Source organism: Setaria italica, chromosome VI (assembly GCF_000263155.2).
Source record: "Setaria italica strain Yugu1 chromosome VI, Setaria_italica_v2.0, whole genome shotgun sequence".
Taxonomy (NCBI): domain Eukaryota; kingdom Viridiplantae; phylum Streptophyta; class Magnoliopsida; order Poales; family Poaceae; genus Setaria; species Setaria italica.
The window spans coordinates 11,381,479-11,402,198 of NC_028455.1; positions in this window are offsets into that span (position 1 = coordinate 11,381,479).

The following is a 20,720-nucleotide window of genomic DNA, read 5'->3' on the forward strand; positions in this document are numbered from 1 at the left end:
GCTGGGTGGTCAGATCGGTTTTGGATACCGGTCGGACCGGTTCTTCCAGGCTACAACACTCGGCTTTGTCAAGCGTCGGTTTTCTTTCATGAAAATTTCTTTTCTGAATATTGTAACCAGACGCTTGTTGTGCCAAAGAATTGGCCCTCGGATTCTTTTCTCTTGGTACATGATAAATAACAAACTCGTTCATGCAAGATATGATATCCAAACATTTATCAAGATAAGTATTTAGAACACCATCTAAGCATTGACATACCTTGGATACTTGTTGTACCACCAGTAGAGAATCACCATAACCTTCAACATGTTTTACCCCCATCTCTTGTAAAATTTCCAAACCAAATAACAATGCTTCATACTCGGTTTGATTATTTGTACACTTATAATCCAGTCGGCTAAGACACTCAAAAACAGCTCCATTGGGTGACATTAGTACCACACCAACACCACAACCACTTTTGCATACTGATCCATCAAAGTGTAACTTCCAAGGGGTAAGAGTAACATAACCGACATCCAAATCAAGTTGCTCATTAATTCTATGTTCAACGATAAAATCGGCCACAACCTGACCCTTCATTGATTTCAACAGTTCACAAACCCGATCATATTCAACGAGAGCATAAGCCCACTTGCCGATTCTACCACTTAGAATAGGCTTTTGCAACATGTATTTGATTATGTCAGTTTGACAAGCTATTATGCAAGTGTTTGAGAATAAATAGTGCCTCAACTTAGTACAAGCATGATACAATGATAAGCACAATTTTTCAATAAATGTGTACCATGTCTCGGCATCCAATAATCTCTTACTTACATAGGTGACAACGTGCTCCTTCCCTTCAGTTTCTTGAGTCAAAACAGCCCCAATAACACCCTCTTCGGCAGCTATATATAATTTAAATGGAATTCCATGCTTGGGTGCCTGAAGAACGGGAGGCGAAGATAAATATTTCTTGATCTCCTCAAAAGCCTCTTGCTATTTTGCCCCTCAAATAAAATCAGCTTCGTTTCTTAACCGAAGTAAAGGGGTAAATGCAGTCACCTTCCCAGACAGGTTGCAAATAAACCTTCTCAAATAATTTATCTTGCCCAAGAATTTCTGTAATTCTTTCTTGCTAATTGAGGCTTGCAATTTCTTGATGGATTCAACCTTTTTAGGATCAACCTCAACACCTTTCTCATGTACTATAAACCCTAAGAACTTACCAGCTGATACACCAAAAGCACATTTGAGTAGATTCATTTTCAAGCCATACCGACGCATTCTTTCCAATGCGAGTCTCAAATCAGCCAAATGGGATTCAGGCCCGGCCGATTTCACAACAATGTTGTCGATATATACTTCCAGCACTACTCCAAGAAAATCATGAAATATTAAATTCATAGCCCTTTGATAAGTAGCACCAGCATTTTTTAATTTGAATGTCATAACAATCCACTCAAACAAACCGACAAAGCCAGGACACACAAAAGCCGTTTTGGACACATCCTCTTCAGCCATAAAGATTTGATTGTACCCAGCATTGCCATCAAGAAAGCTAATCATTTTATGGCCAGATGCAGCATTAATAAGCACATTGGCCATAGGCATGGGATATTCATCTTTAGGTGAAGCTCTATTAAGATCTCTAAAATCTATCCATACACGAAGCTTGCCCGTGCCTTTCTTCTCAACAGGCAATATATTAAAAACCCAATCGGCATATCGACAAGGCCTAATAAACTTAGCATCAAGTAACCGATTAATTTCTTCTTTTACCCGATCATAAATCATAGGATTAAAACACCTAGCAGGTTGTTTATGAGGCCTAAAATCAGGTTTGATAGGCAACCGATGCTCAACTAGCTCATGGCTTAACCCAGGCATTTCAGTATAATTCCATGCAAAACAATCGATATACTCTTTCAATAACTTTATTAAATCGGCCTTCAAAGTAGGCTCAAGATTTTTATTTACAAACGTCGGCCTAGGTATAGTACCATCACCGATGTCTACCTCCTCTAAAGGATCAGCTGACGTGAACCCTTATCCCTATTTACTCATATCATCAAGGTCCTCAATGGCCTCACACATATCGTTCTTCTACGCCCAGTAGTGTTCCAGCCTCTGCTGCAACCATTCTAAATTCACATCTGTCATATCAAATGTGATAAGCCAGCCGATCATCAATTGGCTTCAATATAGCAGCGACAAAGCCATCTTTTGTACAGCTAATATATTCACAATCAGAAAGGTATATACCAGATAAACACTTAACATTATAATGAGTACTCACGGTAGAACTATCGGCTACTGTGATACAGGCCAACTGTGGCGGATCCACTTCGAATTTGCTTAGTTAAACATGATTGAGCCGCATGACATGCGACACTCATGCCTAAACCAAGTAAACATGAAGTGCCGTCGAATTTCATCCGATTTAACCACTTGAACAGGACCGAATAGCAAACCCACACGAAGGTGAGCGGTTCCAGAGAATACAACAAGTCCACTGAGTTAACAAATTAACCATTTAGTTTGACCGCAAAAACAACATCAGAGTTTTACAAGGTTCAGCAGAAAAACAACAACAAAAGGTAAAGCAACTAGTGGAAGCGACTCGTCGGGGTCGGACATCCCTGGTGAGGCCAACCGGGACATCAATGATCCCTCTCCTCGCCATCCGAGGAGGGATCCCACTCAACTGTCCAACCCGGAGGGAGTTGGGGCGGCCAAGTGCCAGCAGAAGGAGGCTCAGAGGCAGCAACTTCACCTGAAAAAGAAGAGCCACAACAAGGCTGAGCTACTAAGCTCAACAAGACTTAACCGACAGGGAGCGCGCTAAACTACCTCTTCTAGACATGCAAGGCTTTTTGACTGAGGGGTTTGTTTGCCAAGAGCGCTAGGTGTATCCCTACTTGCAAGTTTTAGCTCCAGTTCTAAGTTCATTATCTGGTCTAAGTTTGCATCCTATTCTAAGCAAGCATAGAACCAACCAAAGGGTATATACATCATCAACAAAACCATGTCATCATCAGATTCCTTATTTACTCAGGGTGACATAGCGATCAAGCAGTCTCAGACTGTGAGAGGCAGATGAATCGATTCGATTTTCTTAACCATGCATGGCGAACCTAATCTCACGACATCCGCGCACCACAAGGGCCGCTTCCTGTGTCGGCCGTCCCCATCAATTCCCAGGCTCGTGTCAGGTCCAAACTTCCCTTGGCATGCAATGCTCTACAGTCCCGGCCTCTGCCGTACTGTGGCCACACCTGCACCCACATGATGCACCATGGGAACCTCATTCCAGGGACAGCAGGGGTATAAGCCACGCCCTAGTTCAATCAGGTACTAGGCTTCCCCATCCCATACTAGGTATGAGATTAGTACTTTCAAACACTTGATCATGAAAACCACCACTGTCGGGCCTTACCAAGTTTCATAGACAGACGGGGCGATCAACCGACCACCAAAGAGTTACCCAAAACCCTGCCCCATCCATTGTCCTTATGGTTGTGACAGAAGGGTAAACATCCAACTCCTACAACTCGCGAGTGACAGGGAATCACTCAGCTTTTACCGTTTCCTATTTAAGCAAGGCATCTACTCGGTCCAACAGCTAGTGTTCAGATCAGGGGAGCTAAGTTATGCAGCTATGGTTCCAACCAACTCCTATACGTAAATGCACAAGCATGTTAAAGAAGGCATGCGCAAGTCTAGTAAAACATAGGGGGGATTCATGCATCCGGGGCTTGCCTTCGAGCAAGGAGGAAGAGAACTGCTTGACTTCTTGGGCAGCTTCTGCTTCTGGAAGCAGGAGCTCAGCTACACCGTCGTCTTCTGGCGCCGGGTGCAGCTCATAGTATCCGTCGGTGAGACGCAGCTCTACACGAATGCAATGCATTGGTTAGCATAGACGGTTATTTCAACAGCAACACTTGCAAGTTTGAGCCCAGAAACTTGCGGCAAGTTACAGGAGGGTGGGAAGGTTCAATGGAATCGATGGAGATCAAGATGTCAGGGTCGGAGGGGGAGGAACTTGTGATCTGACCCCTATTCTAGAGGAAAAGATGTGCTAGGGGTCCTCAGACTTAACGCTGAGAAGTCCCCAAGTTTTATGCATACACCCTCGGTTCAAAGAAAAAGATACAGCCGAGCCCTCGGGCGAGGCGGAGAAGGGTCGGTGGAACAGATAGGGTCGGGCGAGACGGAACCGGGGTCGGGCGGATAGGAGGGGTCGGACGAGGCGAACAAAGGTCGGCAGCCTACCTTCGTCTTACAGAGAAGGCTTGGGCGGAAGGACTAAGGGCTTGGGACAGCGGCGAGGATGTCTGGCGGTGTTCCAGCGGCAGCGGTGCTCCTTGTGGATCACATCAAGCTCTTGGGCGGCACTAAAAGCAGTGGCTGGCGGATTGGAGAAAGGTGGTGTTTGAGCAGAGAGGAGAGTTCCTCAGATTTTGGTGGTGGCGCTGTGAGCACGAACAGGGAGCAAGAGAGAGGGCAGCGAAGGCAAAGGGGAACTCCGGCGGGACTCCGGCATCCCATTTTATAGCTGCGCGGAAGAAGGAAGGGGGGAGCGGCGCGAATGCCGGGGAAGAAACGATGGAGTGCTCTGTCGGGGCGGCGATTGAGCGACGAGGGCGGTGGAGCAGGACTTCGGGGATGACACCGGCGGTCATTGGGTACTGACGTCAGGGCAGCGCAGGCGCAGGTTTGCCGGTGGTTGAGATTTGGCGGAGGTGGGCGTCGTCGTGCGGTAGATCTGATGGAAGTGACCGGGAAAATGACGCTAGAAACGAGGGCGCACAGGTGAGAAGACAGGCGGCTGCGATCGCGCGGGCGAGCGCGGAGCAACAGATTGTCGGGGCGGCTTCTGACAGGGCGGGAAAAGGAGCTGTCGCTGCCGCGGTCTGGGTTGGCGGAGGAGGAATCGTCGCGTAGCGAAGACCGGGGCGGCGCGACTGTGGCGAGGTGACGGAAAAGACGGGCGGCATCGGGCTCTGCGGCCGGGATCTGGCGATGTGATGATGGGCGCGGGTGGCGAGGTGCTACAGAAAGGGTGGCAGGGGAGCTTCCGCCGCGATTGGGGAAGGGGGCGTGAGAATCCATCCGGTCGCGGGCCGGCGACGAGGCGGAGCGGCGGGCGTCGGAGGAGTTGAGCCACACGGCTGGGGAACTCTGAAGCGGGCATGCAACTCGAGTGCGCCTGTCATGGGAGATCTGGGGGAAAAGATCTCGTGGGCCCACCGGTCAGTCTCGATGGTCCACGGCTCGAACTGGAGGGCGATGCTGTGGGATGGCTTAGGAAGATCCGACGGTGGGTTGGGGGTCGGTGGGGTCGGAACTGGGGAGACCACGGCGAGGGGTCGGATCGAAGGGTCGGGAGATTCTGGAGGTGGAACACTTAGGCCTGGAAAAACTGAGACAGTTGATCAGGGACTCGGATTAAGATTGACGCGAAGGATTTTCATCCAAGGCCGTTACAGCCTACCCTCCTTAAAAAGAATCTCGTCCCGAGATTCGGATGTAGAAGTAACTGGTGGGGGTGTGTAGCCTTTACCTCCTTGGCTGGGAAGAAAACCGGGGAAGTGCTTGTTCAAGTACTCTTCTGTTTCCCACGTTGCTTCATCCTTCGTGTGGTTCCTCCAGAGGATCTTGTACATTTTGACCATTTGGCGCCGGGTATGCCTTTCTTTCTGGTCAAGGATCTTGGCCGGATACTCTGCATAGGTTAGGTCAGGCTCAATCTGAAGCTGCTCTAGTTCTAAGATCTCGGTTGGGACTTGGACACATTTCTTCAGTTGAGACACATGGAAAATGTTGTGTATGGCCGATAGCTGTTCTGGGAGTTGGATCTGATAGGCCACGGGTCCACAAATTTCCACAACTTCATATGGGCCAATGTAACGGGGAGCCAATTTCCCTTTTACTCCAAACCGTTGCACTCCTTTGGTTGGGGAAACTCGAAGATACACATGATCACCAATGTCAAACTGTAGGGGCCTTCTTCGCCTGTCGGAGTAACTCTTCTGTCGAGATTGGGCAGCCTTGAGATTTGCTTAAATCACCTTTACTTGTTCTTCGGCTTCTACCACTAAGTCAGGGCCATAAACTTGTCTCTCTCCCGCTTGGGACCAGTTCAATGGTGTCCGGCATCTCCGTCCGTACAATGCTTCAAATGGTGCCATCTTCAAACTGGCTTGGTAGCTATTGTTGTAGGAGAACTCCGCCAATGGCAGGCACTTGTCCCAGTTTCTGTCATAGTGGATGACACAAGCTCTTAACATGTCTTCAAGGATCTGATTGACTCTTTCGGTTTGACCGTCGGTTTGAGGATGATAGGTTGAGCTACGGATGAGTTTGGTGCCCATGGATGCTTGTAGCTGTTCCCAAAAGCGTGCTACGAACTGAATTCCTCGATCAGAGATGATGGTATTAGGCACACCGTGTAGGGAAACTATGCGGTCAAGGTACAGCTCTGCATACTGCTTGACTGTGTGGGTGGTGTGGACAGGAAGGAAGTGGGCGGTCTTGGTCAGACGGTCCACTATAACCCAAATGGAATCATGTCGCTGCGATGAAAGAGGCAGTCCAACAATGAAATCCATGCTGACATCTTCCCATTTCCAAGAGGGAATAGGTAGGGTTTGTAAAGTACCTGCTACCTTTAGATGACTGGCCTTGACACGTTGGCAAGTGTCGCACTCTGAAACGTACCGGGCAATTTCCTGTTTCATTCCGCTCCACCAAAAAGTTTGGCGTAGATCATGGTACATCTTATTGCTGCCTGGGTGGATTGAGAACTTGGAGAGGTGAGCTTCACCTAGGATCTGCTTCCTCAAGTTGGGGTCGGCCGGTACAACCAGTCGGTTTCCATAATATACGCTTCCAGTTTCATCCTGCCGAAACTGTTTATATCCTTCATCCTTCAAGGAGATCTTCGTGGTGATCCGCATTACTTCCTCATCCTTTACTTGTGCTGACCTTATTTGGTCTTCTAAAATAGAGTCAAGGGCGATGTGGCCGAGGGTTCCATGGGAAACAATTTCCAAACTGAGTTTTCCCATCTCATGACACAAGGTTTCGGTAAAGGTTGTTGCCAACAAGCAGTTGCAACAGGGCTTGCGGCTAAGAGCGTCGGCCACCACATTGGCCTTGCCAGGGTGATAATGTACTTCCAATTCATAATCCTTTATCAACTCCAGCCATCTTCTTTGGCGCATGTTGAGGTCGGCTTGGGTGAAGATATACTTGAGGCTCTTGTGGTCGGTGTAGATGTGACAGCGGGTGCCCATCAGATAATGTCGCCATATCTTTAAGGCATGGATCACTGCGGCCAACTCAAGATCATGGGTCGGGTAGTTCAGCTCATGAGGTCGTAGCACCCTTCCAATTCATAATCCTTTATCAACTCCAGCCATCTTCTTTGGCGCATGTTGAGGTCGGCTTGGGTGAAGATATACTTGAGGCTCTTGTGGTCGGTGTAGATGTGGCAGCGGGTGCCCATCAGATAATGTCGCCATATCTTTAAGGCATGGATCACTGCGGCCAACTCAAGATCATGGGTCGGGTAGTTCAGCTCATGAGGTCGTAGCACCCGTGAGGCATAGGCAATGACTCGGTTGTCTTGCATAAGAACACACCCAAGTCCAGTGCCAGAGGCGTCACAGTACACGTCAAACGACCTAGAGGGGTCGGGTTGGGCCAAAACTAGGGTTGTGGTCAGCAAGCGCTTTAAGGTTTTGAAAGCTTCTTCACATTTGTTGTCCCACACAAATCTAGCCTCTTTCTTCAACAACTCTGTCATCGGCTTGGCTATCTTGGAGAATTCCAGTATGAAACGCCGATAGTAGCCTACCAGTCCAAGGAAACTTCGGATCTGGTGCACTGAGGTAGGAGGCTTCCAGTCTAAGACTTCCTGTACCTTGCTGGGGTCGACGGATATGACATTCTTAGAGATAGTATGTCCCAAGAACTTGACACTATCCAACCAGAACTCCACTTGGAGAATTTGGCATAGAGCCGATGGTCTCTCAGCCGTCGGAGAACTACGTGAAGATGGTTGGCATGTTCTTCTTTGCTCTTCGAGTACACCAAGATATCATCAATGAACACCACTACAAACTTGTCCAACTCGGGCATGAATACCGAGTTCATGAGGTACATGAAGTATGCGGGTGCATTGGTGAGTCCAAAAGACATGACCAGGTACTTGTAGAGTCCATACCTTGTGGAGAAGGCAGTCTTAGGGATGTCACAGGGTCGGATCTTGATTTGGTGATAACCGGAACGAAGATCGATTTTGAAGAACACTCTAGCTCCAGCTAACTGATCAAACAAGACATCAATGCGGGGGAGTGGCTACTTGTTCTTGATAGTCACCGCATTGAGAGGTCGGTAGTCTACACACATGCGTAGACTGCCATCCTTCTTCTTCACAAACAGGGCCGGGCAACCCCAGGGTGATGCACTGGGTCGGATGAAACCTTTCTCCAACAGATCATGCAACTGGGTCTTCAACTCGGCCAGCTCGGCGGGTGGCATCTGATAGGGTCTTTTGGAGATGGGGGCGGTGCCGGGGATCAACTCTATGGTAAATTCCACGTCTCTATCAGGTGGCATGCCAGGCAAATCCTCTGGGAACACATCAGAGTACTCAGAGACAACAGGGAGGCTCTCTAGTTGGGCTTGCGATAGAGGGTACGCACAGGGAGGTGCGGACTTAGGAGGGTTCAAGAACAGGGTAGAACTGCCATAAAAGGGCGAGTTGATGAGGAGGGTTCGGGCGGCTGGGTCTAGGACCACTTGGTGTCAGGTCATCCAATCCATTCCAAGAATGATATCTATTCCTTCCAGGTCAAGGATGATCAGATTTTCCTTAAAAAGGTTTTGGCCTAGCTGAATAGGCACGTTGACACTCATCCTATCAGATGTGATCACTCCACCCAGGGTGGATATTCTAAAAGACCCTTTGGTTTGGCAGCCTTGTAACCCACACTTGTCACGAGTCTTTCTCCCGATAAAACTATGTGAAGCTCCCGAATGAAACAAAACCAAAGCTGAAAAACTGTGAATCAGAAAGGTACCCGTCATTATCGGCGCACCTTCAGGAAGCTCTGCGGCGTGGGTGAAGTTCAGTCAACCTTGGCGAAGTTGCACCTTGGGCCTCTTCCCCTTGTTGAGCGCTGCACTGTTCTGCCCTGGGCGCTGGCTCTGATTTCTGGGGCAGTCCTTGGCGAAATGTCCCACATCGCCGCAGGCATAACAGCGGTTACCCGTTGCAGGGCGTGGGGATGGCGGCAGGGTTGGCCGGGGCGCCTGTGGTTGGAAACTAGGAAAATGGGGCGCTGCTGCTGGCGGGGGTCGGGCAATCCACCTTCCCGACTGCTGGGGTCGGCTGGGCGCCTGGGGTGGAACCATTCTGAAACGCTGCGCAGGTGGGCTGGGTGTTGGCAGTGGGACTTTCCTCTTCCTCTCGGCTGCCAGAGCCTTCATGCAGTCCTGTTGGGAGATGGCCAGGTTGGACAACTCATTGTACGTATCCACCCTTATCGGGTTTAACCTTTCTCTGAGCTCCAAGCTCAGCCCTCTGCGGAATCTGTCCCGCTTCTTCTCGTTGGTGTCCGCGTGATATCCAGCATAGCAACACAGGTCGTTGAAGGCCTGAGCGTAGTGTAACACATCTCGGTTTCCTTGGTGAAGAGCCAGGAATTCATTGAGCTTGCGCTCCAGGAGACCCTCCGGGATGTGGTGCGCTCTGAACGCAGTCTTGAACTCGTTCCAGCTGATGACATGGTCTGCTGGCAACATGGTGTGGTAGTGATCCCACCATAGCCGGGCGGAACCACGTAATTGCTGGGCTGCAAACCGGGCCTTATTGTGATCGGGGCACTGGGCGGTGAGAAGCTCGAACTTGGATTCGATGGTGCGAACCCAGGCGTCTTCATCAAGCGGGTCTTGGGTCTTCTGGAACAATGGGGGCTGCATCCCCAAGAAGTCTTCATACCGAGCAACATGAGGTTGCTGCTGAGCCCTTCCACCATGGGGCTGCTATTGTTGTTGTTGTCCTTGTACCAAATGTCTCAGCAGCTCGGTCTGAGCCGCTAAGATTGCCTCTAGTGGAGACGGGGGTGGAGGTGGGGGAAGATCCTGTCTCTGCTCGCTGCTGTCGGGCACAGAACCAGATCTGGTGCGATGCGCCATCTGCAAGAATTAACGTTCCATTAAATTCATGATCTCAGAAATACTCCAACAGATGGGAACGCACAAGTTAAATTCTCCAATGCAACTCTTGCTGATAATGCAACACACGTTCTCATAAGGGAGACACACACTCTTCCCATGGTCATCTTAGTTAGCATATATCTTAGCCTTGTACTCGACTTCGGGCGAACCATACCCAGACTCCTGGAATTCTCTTATCTCTGAACTTAAGCCAAGGGGTCGGGCTAGGCGAGCATCCCGAGAAAAGGGGTCGGCAAGGCGGATCACACAAAAAGGGGTCGGGCGAGACGGAGAACTGCCTCGAAGGGTCGGGCGCATCCGATCTCGCGAACCGGGGTCGGTCAACTTGAACAGACCCACAGAAAACAGCGTGTGTGGTCACAGCACGAACTCACATAGTCTAACATTCCAACATTTTGTAAAGAGTCAAAGGTCAGATTCAGGATTTGATTTCATTGGGATCTTTTTACAGAGGTGTTCTAAAACACAAGAAGTACTCGACTCAAGGCTAACCTATTACAGGACTTTCCAAAATTTAGGCTGCCGAGGAGTACAACAAAAGAATGGGTTCCTTGCAGCTCTCCATCTACAAGGGAACACTATGAGTGGGATAAGGGGCGTCGTCCTCTTCAATGTCCATGCTGGACGCTTCCTCAACCTCCTCAAGGTCCTCTTGAGCTTCCAGCTGCATCTGGAGGGCATGCATGTCATCGAGCTTGGCGTGATGCTCGTCCAGATGAGCATTGACAACCGCCAGCTCCATTTCCACTTCCATATTTTCCTCCGATAGCTCGATCATGCCGTCCACCAAGTCGGCTACTTCTCCTTCAAGCTCAGAGATTCGGTCCTGCATGTCATGGACCTGAACACCTCGTTGGATGAGCTGATATGTTTGGCCCACCAGGTCTCTTCTGGCGGCCTGGAGGTGCCCTTGGTCATCCACGGCGGTCCAAGCAAGGATAGTCATGGCTCGTCCTTGGAGCTCAATCAGCCGATAGAGGGCTGACATACACCGGATATTGGTGGAGATGGTGACCATTGAGTAGGTGGTGGCCAACACCTCGATATTGCTGACGCGGTCGAGCCACTCTGGGTCCAACCGGTTCCTAGCAGGGAACAGGCCGATGGGGTCTAGGGTGACCTCCAGTGGGTGCAGCTGACAGAATTGAGTAAGGAGCTGAAGAGCAGCTGACTCCCAGGTGTCTTCCGGGGCAAGACCGTATGCTGCGATCCCAAACGAGGGCCAGTCAGGCCACACAGGAGGGGGAGGTACTACTGCCTGTACGTTGCACGTTTGGACGCCTCGCTCCAAGTACAACCATCCCGCATACAACGGTGGAGACTGGTACCCGAACCACTTCAAAGTGTCCCACAAGATTGCGGGAAAGCCCTCGAAGTGTAGACACGTCGAATGGAAGGTGCCATCCGCGCCATATAGGACATGTCCGGGGGCGGCCATCTGGAACCAAGAACCAAAACAACGTGAGATGGACTCTAAAGGTCAGGGGTCGGATAGAAAAAGCATCCAGGTTTTAACCGAAAACAAGCTGGAGGAACTAGAAATCCTTAGAACCGAAGAAGAACCTTTCCGAGCAAGGTTGCTTTTGAGGAGGGTGACCTTATAGATTTCTTAGCTTATGCCGCATGCACGTCCTACGTCGTTCTTAACCAAAACAACTGCCAAAACTTGGTCTTACGCAGTTAGTGCCGGTGGCAAGGCAACCGGTACGTCTCTCCCTATAATAACTAGTCGGTTCTAGCAACGTTTCCTAAGCGATCGCGGTTAGTGTACCTGCAGAAAAACACAACCACACGAACCTTTCGTGCCCGCACCCACGAAAGCGTTCCCAAACATTACCGCTCACTATAGGAACGGCATCCATGCGTTCAAGGCTGCATGGACAGCACTCAACCGTGGAAATAGGTCCCCTTTGAATGGAACCGTATAACCCTTCGCATACTCGTGATGCGGAATCAGCGCACGTATAACAAACGTGGCGAACAACCGTGATGATAGGTTCGTTGGAATCGAACCATACTGTTGACGCCGGATTTCGTCATCAGTAGAATCGGCGCCAAAGAAGAAAGAAATCGAAGGAGTACGGATGGGAATCGGCCAAAAGGTGCTACAGTGCGGAATCGGTCAAGTGGCTTTTACTTCGCTTCAGAGTGAATACGCCAGGTTCCCAATCGGCAATCCTTTGCTGATAAGAAATCGGCCGATCAGGAAGGTGGACTAAGGTGGGCCTGTATGGGCTTGGAAAGATGGAAGGATAAGGTGGGGTTCAGCCCACGAAGCGTGGGGTAATTAGTTTAGCACGGATTGTGCTTGTAGATATTTGTTTTCTGTTTGAATTAGAGATAGAGTTCTAGTCGGTTAAGAAGATTATTTGTACGGGGCTATAAATAGCTACCTTTGTAAATCTGTAACAACAATCAATCAATACAACAAGTTACTTTACTCTTCATACTTACTTTCGAGCAGGCGACTTCGCCATCACTTTTCTTTCTCACGAGTTCGTGCGGGTTGGCAGGGCTGCATCATCTTGATCTCCGGCCGATTCTGTAAGTTCCGTTTATCGAGTAATATCTAAGCTTTAACTTCTGGCGCATCGCTGTTGTTTCGTTTAGATTTATTCATCAGTTATCGATATTGACTAGATTCATAGGTTTTTACCTATTTTCCTAGTTTTTATCACCAGTTATCCCGCTAAGGAATCGGTAGTATCGACTTTCATTACCTCCTGTTGCCAGATCCATCTGTTGCCGATTAGATCTTTTCCTAGCGCTGTTACTACGTACCTTGTACCGATTACTTTAGTATTTCTCTATCCACAAGGCTACAGGGATCGTGCTGTCTTGTAGCCGATTTCATTACCATAGTAAATCGGCCGATCTGCCGATAAGCTCTCTCGATCGGAAACTTAGCCGATCGTAGTTACTGAATCTGACACGTGTTCTTCCTTGCCAATCAACAGGTCAGATTGGCTGGCACGCCGCGCGAACCGCACCAGGGCATTCACCCGAACAGGAGCTAAGCAGATTCTCCCGGGTCGTGTGTCGGCCGCTGGGATTCGGTTGACCGATTTCTAGCGCCAACACATACCAACCTTCGTATGGATTAGATACGGAACCTGCGCACGTATGATAAACATGGGCGAAACAACCGCGATGATAGGGTCCTTTGAATAAAACTCCCTATCAACCCTCGCATACTCGTGATGCGGAACTCGGCACACGTATGATAAACATGGCGAAGTGCTGGAAGGGTTAGCAAGATAACCAAATAAATATTAGCTACCTAAAACAACCCCGAAATCCCCTAGGGCCTCTCGTACTAAAGTCATCCTTAACGATCGTACGAGATATTTTTAAAAAAGGGTTTCTTGCAACTTTTATCCTTTAAAGTAGTGTGTTAGGGCCTGTTGTGTTCTCTGTCTTGCTAAATCGGCTCTAGTACCAGCTGTGGCGGATCCACTTCGGATTTGCTTAGTTAAACATGATTGATCCGCATGACACACGACACTTATGCCTAAACCAAGTAAACACGAAGTGCCGTCGGATTTCATCCGATTTAACCACTTGAACAGGACCGAATAGCAAATCCACACGAAGGTGAGCAGTTCCAGAGAATACAACAAGTCCACTGAGTTAACAAATTAACCATTTAGTTTGACCGCAAAAACAACATCAGAGTTTTACAAGGTTCAGCAGAAAAACAACAACAAAAGGTAAAGCAACTAGCGGAAGCGACTCGTCAGGGTCGGACATCCCTGGTGAGGCCAACCGGGACATCAATGATCCCTCTTCTCACCGTCCGAGGAGGGATCCTACTCAACCGTCCAACCCGGAGGGAGTTGGGGCGGCCAAGTGCCAGCAGAAGGAGGCTCAGAGGCAGCAACTTCACCTGAAAAAGAAGAGCCACAACAAGGCTGAGCTACTAAGCTCAACAAGACTTAACCGACAGGGAGCGCGCTAAACTACCTCTTCTAGACATGCAAGGCTTTTTGACTGAGGGGTTTGTTTGCCAAAAGCGCTAGGTGTATCCCTACTTGCAAGTTTTAGCTCCGGTTCTAAGTTCATTATCCGGTCTAAGTTTGCATCCTATTCTAAGCAAGCATAGAACCAACCAAAGGGTATATACATCATCAACAAAACCATGTCATCATCAGATTCCTTATTTACTCAGGGTGACATAGCGATCAAGCAGTCTCAGACTGTGAGAGGCAGACGAATCGATTCGAGTTTCTTGACCATGCATGGCGAACCTAATCTCACGACATCCGCGCACCACAAGGGCCGCTTCCTGTGTCGGCCGTCCCCATCAATTCCTAGGCGCGTGTCAGGTCCAAACTTCCCTTGGCATGCAATGCTCCACAATCCCGGCCTCTGCCGTACTGTGGCCACACCTGCACCCACATGATGCACCATGGGAACCTCGTTCCAGGGACAGCAGGGGTATAAGCCACGCCCTAGTTCAATCAGGTACTAGGCTTCCCCATCCCATACTAGGTATGAGATTAGTACTTTCAAACACTTGATCACGAAAACCACCACTGTCGGGCCTTAGCAAGTTTCATAGACAGACGGGGCGATCAACCGACCACCAAAGAGTTACCCAAAACCCTGCCCCGTCCATCATCCTTATGGTTGTGACAGAAGGGTAAACATCCAACTCCTACAACTCACGAGTGATAGGGAATCACTCGGCTTTTACCGTTTCCTATTTAAGCAAGGATACTCGGTCCAACAGCTAGTGTTCAGATCATGGGAGCTAAGTTATGCAGCTATGGTTCCAACCAACTCCTATACGTAAATGCACAAGCATGTTAAAGAAGGCATGCGCAAGTCTGGTAAAACATAGGGGGGGATTCATGCATCCGGGGCTTACCTTGGAGCAAGGAGGAAGAGAACTGCTCGACTTCTTGGGCAGCTTCGGCTTCTGGAAGCAGGAGCTCAGCTACACCGTCGTCTTTTGGCGCCGAGTGCAGCTCATAGTATCCGTCGGTGAGACGCAGCTCTACACAAATGCAATGCATTGGTTAGCATAGACGGTTATTTCAACAGCAACACTTGCAAGTTTGAGCCCAGAAACTTGCGGCAAGTTACAGGAGGGTGGGAAGGTTCAATGGAATCGATGGAGATCAAGATATCAGCGTCGGAGGGGGAGGAACATGTGATCTGACCCCTATTCTAGAGGAAAAGATGTGCTAAGGGTCCTCAGACTTAACGCTGAGAAGTCCCCAAGTTTTACGCATACACCCTCGGTTCAAAGAAAAAGATACAGCCGAGCCCTCGCGCGAGGCGGAGAAGAGTCGGCGGAACAGACAGGGTCGGGCGAGATGGAACCGAGGTCGGGCGGATGGGAGGGGTCGGACGAGGCGAACAAAGGTCGGCAGCCTACCTTCGTCTTACAGAGAAGGCTTGGGCGGAAGGACTAAGGGCTTGGGACAGCGGCGAGGATGTCCGGCGGTGTTCCGGCGGTGGCGGTGCTCCTTGTGGATCACAGCAAGCTCTTGGGCGGCACTAAAAGCAGTGGCTGGCGGATTGGAGAAAGGTGGTGTTTGAGCAGAGAGGAGAGTTCCTCAGATTTTGGTGGTGGCGCTGTGAGCACGAACAGGGAGCAAGAGAGAGGGCAGCGAAGGCAAAGGGGAACTCCGGCGGGACTCCGGCATCCCATTTTATAGCTGCGCGGAAGAAGGAAGGGGGGAGCGGCGCGAATGCCAGGGAAGAAATGATGGAGTGCTCTGCCGGGGCGGCGATTGAGCGACGAGGGCGGTGGAGCAGGACTTCGGGGATGACACCGGCGGTCATTAAGTACTGACGTCAGGGCGGCGCAGGCGCGGGTTTGCCGGTGGTTGAGATTTGGCGGACGTGGGCATCGTCGTGCGGTAGATCTGATGGAAGTGACCGGAAAAATGGCGCTAGAAATGAGGGCGCATAGGTGAGAAGACAGGCGGCTGCGATCGCGCGGGCGAGCGCGGAGCAACAGATTGTCAGGTGGCTTCTGACAGGGCGGGAAAAGGAGCTGTCGCTGCCGCGGTCTGGGTTGGCGGAGGAGGAATCGTCGCGTAGCGAAGACCGGGGTGGCACGACTGTGGCGAGGTGACGAAAAAGACGGGCGGCATCGGGCTCTGCGGCCGGGATCTGGCGATGTGATGATGGGCGCGGGTGGTGAGGTGCTGCAGAAAGGGTGGCAGGGGAGCTTCCGCCGCGATTGGGGAAGGGGGCGCGAGAATCCATCCGGTCGCGGGCCGGCGACGAGGCGGAGCGGCGGGCGTCGGAGGAGTTGAGCCACGCGGCTGGGGAACTCTGAAGCGGGCATGCAACTCGAGTGCGCCTGTCGTGGGAGATCTGGGGGAAAAGATCTCGTGGGCCCACCGGTCAGTCTCGGTGGTCCACGGCTCGAACTGGAGGGCGATGCTGTGGGATGGCTTAGGAAGATCCGACGGTGGGTTGGGGGTCGGTGGGGTCGGAACTGGGGAGACCACGGCGAGGGGTCGGGTCGAATGGTCGGGAGATTTTGGAGGTGGAACACTTAGGCCTGGAAAAACTGAGATAGTTGATCAGGGACTCGGATTAAGATTGATGCGAAGGATTTTCATCCGAGGCCGTTACACCGACGTATCACCATGAACCACCTCTACTTCATCCCCAACCCACTGAACCAAGCATTGATGTAAAGTAGAGGAAATGCATTGTTTCACATGTATCCAGTCACGACCCAAGATTAAACTAAAATTACCTTGGGTTTCAGCGACGAAGAAGGCAGTAGCCAATGTCTTGCTTCCAATGGTGAGGTCCATAGAGACAACTCCCTTTGCTCCCATAGGCTCGCCTCCTCCCACACTACTGATAGTCATGTTGGTCTTGAACAAAGAATAGGGCATCAAGTTGACGATCGCCCCTCCATCAACCAACATTCAAGAAATTGGCTTCCCATTGATGTGACCTCGCATATACAATGCCTTCAGATGATTTTCAGTGCCCTTAGGCTTCTGGAACACTGCTTTCTTAGGGCCGAAGTCAAGGTGAGCCACATCCTTCTCCAAGAGCATATACCCGTCCATTGACATATGCACCACATTTATGTCCAGCGTCATCCTCTCAGGAGAAGAATTGTAGTCAACCAGTTGTTCATCATCCTCTATCTCATGGACCGATGCTGACTGGTTATCACATGCCATAGGATCAGAAAGAGCGAAAATAGGCAGCATGTCTGACAAGACCGGTCTGACCAGTTCCTGGACCGGTCCGACCGGTTCCGGAGCTAGCTCAGACACCTCGACCGGTCTAACCGGTTCCTCAAATGGTCTGACTGGTCTGACCTGGGTGTCGGCCTTTGCTCTCCATTCTTTCTTATGAGGTGACATGGGTCTATACTTGTTGAACGCCTCATCTCTTTGTTTCTCCAGGTCTTGTTCCCTCTTCTCCTGCAGCCTAAGTCTCTGCAACTTCCTTCTCTGTGTGCGAGTTAATCCGGGAGGACACCATTGAGTCAAGAAGTATTTAGAATTCAACCCACTGTTGTGGGCTTCATGACCATTAGCAGCAGGTATCTTCTGAACCAGAGCTAAGACCTGATTGCTTTTACCAATCGGTGTTTCTGCATTGGCTTCAACAAGAACCTTCATAGACCCAATCTGGATAAAATCCTTATCTCGACCCTACTCTAGATCTACTCCAACCTTTTGGACTTCTCCCTCCTTATTCTTGGGGTGATACACTTGTCTGGGAGAAGAAGCGGGCAGTACCTGGGTAGACCAGTCTGACCGATCATCGTAGGCTGATCTGACCGGTCGGGCCTGCTGATCCTGACCAGATGAGTGGGGAGCCCACCGGCCGTGTTCCGGACGCGATATCCTGTCCAAAGCCGACCTTCTAGAGCTTCCCCATCCAGGATGGAAAGATGGCTGCTGCACGGATTGATATGGCACCCACATCACCCCACTATCGTCCCACACCAGGCATGGAGAATTTGACACCGGAGGGGCCCAAGACATGGAGGGATGATGCCTTTGCTTCTCCTGATTACCCTTCTGTCTGATAATTGCTCTCGGCGGTGTACTTTGCCTTTCTTGGCTAGCGGGTGATCTCATTCTCTTTTTTATTGGCCGATCGCTTGTAACGGTCTTTTCCTTGATATATTTACTCATAAGCATATCAAAGGTAACCTTTTCCCTGTGGCTACCTCCCTAATCTTTTACCACATTAAGCTTCCAGGTCCCGATCTCTGGATGCTTAGGCTTCAACATTCGGGGGCGCCCCTGCGTCAGACCGGTCTGGCCGATCTCTTGAACCGGTTTGACCGATCTAATCTGACTGACTGGCTCAGTCGGCTTTCGACCCGTCTCTGAGTGTGAGGCCTGCCCCGCGTGTCCAGAGGCTTTCATAGTGATCTTGAACGATTCTCTGCCATTGGGAGCCTTTTCGCACACCACTTCTCTTGTAAACTCTTTGCCTCTCAAATCGGGCTTTTCTTCCCCGATCACCACATTCTTCCGCTTAGTTTCTTCAGCTTGATGTGGCCAAACCAGTACCTTGGGCTGCTGGATATCCATCGTGTTGATAGGGAATGGTGTCTTGTCTACTTGCATCTCGTGGAAACTCAACCAGCCTTCGTTTATAGCTGATTGAACCTGTCGACGAAACACATTGCAATCCTTAGTAGCATGAGAGAAATTGTTATGAAATTTACAATATGCTTTCCTTTTCAGTTCCTCAAGTGGAGGCATGGTGTGAGTTATCTTCAAGTGTCCATGTTTAAGCAATTCATCAAAAATGCGATCACACTTGGAAATATCAAAAGTAAATTTTACCTCCTCCTGCCGACTCTTCTGAGCCGGCTTAAGTGATGCACAGGAATAAGACTTGGTCTTGGAAGGCCACACAAATTCAGTATGATAAAATTCATTGTCCTCATCGTTCGAAGTATCATAATCATACTCTATAGCATGCATGTTAGACCGACGTGACTTGAAGTTATCTTTTTCTTTAGCGATTCTAAGCTCTATCGTCGAAGCCTTCATTAATAGTGTGAAGTTCAAAGCCTTCTAGCCGATCCCTAATGGATGATCTCAAACCTTTAAATGAGAGGTCGGCCAAATCACTATCGCTAGTTAAGTTAAAGCACTGGTTTTTTGTTTCCTTGAATCGTCTTATGCAATCAAAGACAGACTCTTCCTTACTTTGCCTAACCGATGTTAAGTCTGTTAATTTCAGTTGAAAATTCCCAGTATAAAAATGATCATGAAATTTTTGCTCTAATTGTTCCCATGAATCAATAAAGTCGGGCACTAAAGAAGAATACCAAGCGAAAGCAGTCCCAGTTAATGATAATGAAAATAAATGCACGCGTAAGGCATTATAGTAACCTGCTTCGCCTAGCTGAGCTAAGTATTGACTAACGTGTTCCCAGGTGGTTCGATTATCTTCGCCATTGAATTTAACAAAGTTGGGCATGCGCCAACCGACCGGATAGGGAACGTAGTCAAAATCATCTGGGTACGGCTTTTGATATAGTTTTGAACTTCCAGTATCTATGTCGTACTTACTTTGCATTAAAGCCAACACCTCCTCTCTGAATTTTCTAATTTCGTGTAAGGAGGGTATCTCTGAGTGCTCTTGGGTCGCAGTATTAACAGCGCTCGCGTGGGGTGGGTTGCCGTTCTGAATGCGGTGCAAGTTAGAAAACACGTCGTTTGAAATACCTCTAGATATGACAACGTTGTGAGGGATTTGGGGCGATGTGTATGCTACTGTGTTAAATGAGGATGGGTCCCCATACTCACCAACATGGTCAGGAGCAACCAAACTGGGCACGACAGGAAGCGGCACGGGCATCTCCGGGACAGTGGCCAGCTGGCCGGCCTGAAAGGCCTGACTGGTCTGACCAGTCGCCTGGATCAGTCTGACCGGTCCAGCCGTGTTCGGCTGTTGCGGTTGGATCCAGTGTGACGTTTGTCCTGGGTAAAAGTTCAACAGCATGCCATACATTAGGTTCTCAGAAGTGGCCGCCACATTTGCCGATGAATCAGTTTGCCCGGCCCCACGTGAGTCAACTTGTGGAAAGTCATTTTTATCATAAGAAACCAATCTACTTCCCGCAAATTGTTCTATTCGAGCCATTAACGTTTTAGTGATCCTATCTTGCTCTGCGAGGTTCCTACGAAGATCTACATTAATAGCAACTTGGTTGGGGGGAAGGTTACTTACATCGTGTACCTCTTTGACCATGTTGCCCTTCATCTTGATCACCGGCAGTTTGAAGTCTTGCGTCCTCATTGCCTTGCCTTTGCGATCCTTCTTGACACCTGTTGACGCCAGATTTTGACACGTGTAAAATCGACGTTGGAAGTGGAAGAAATTAGGAGATACGGCGAGATACAAGGGTGACGATTGGAAATCGGCCGATTGGTGTTGCAGTCAAGGATCGGCCAATTAATGCTACAGTCGGGGATTGGCCGATTGATCCTTGGAGTTCCGCCTCGCCCAACCCCTGAGGCTT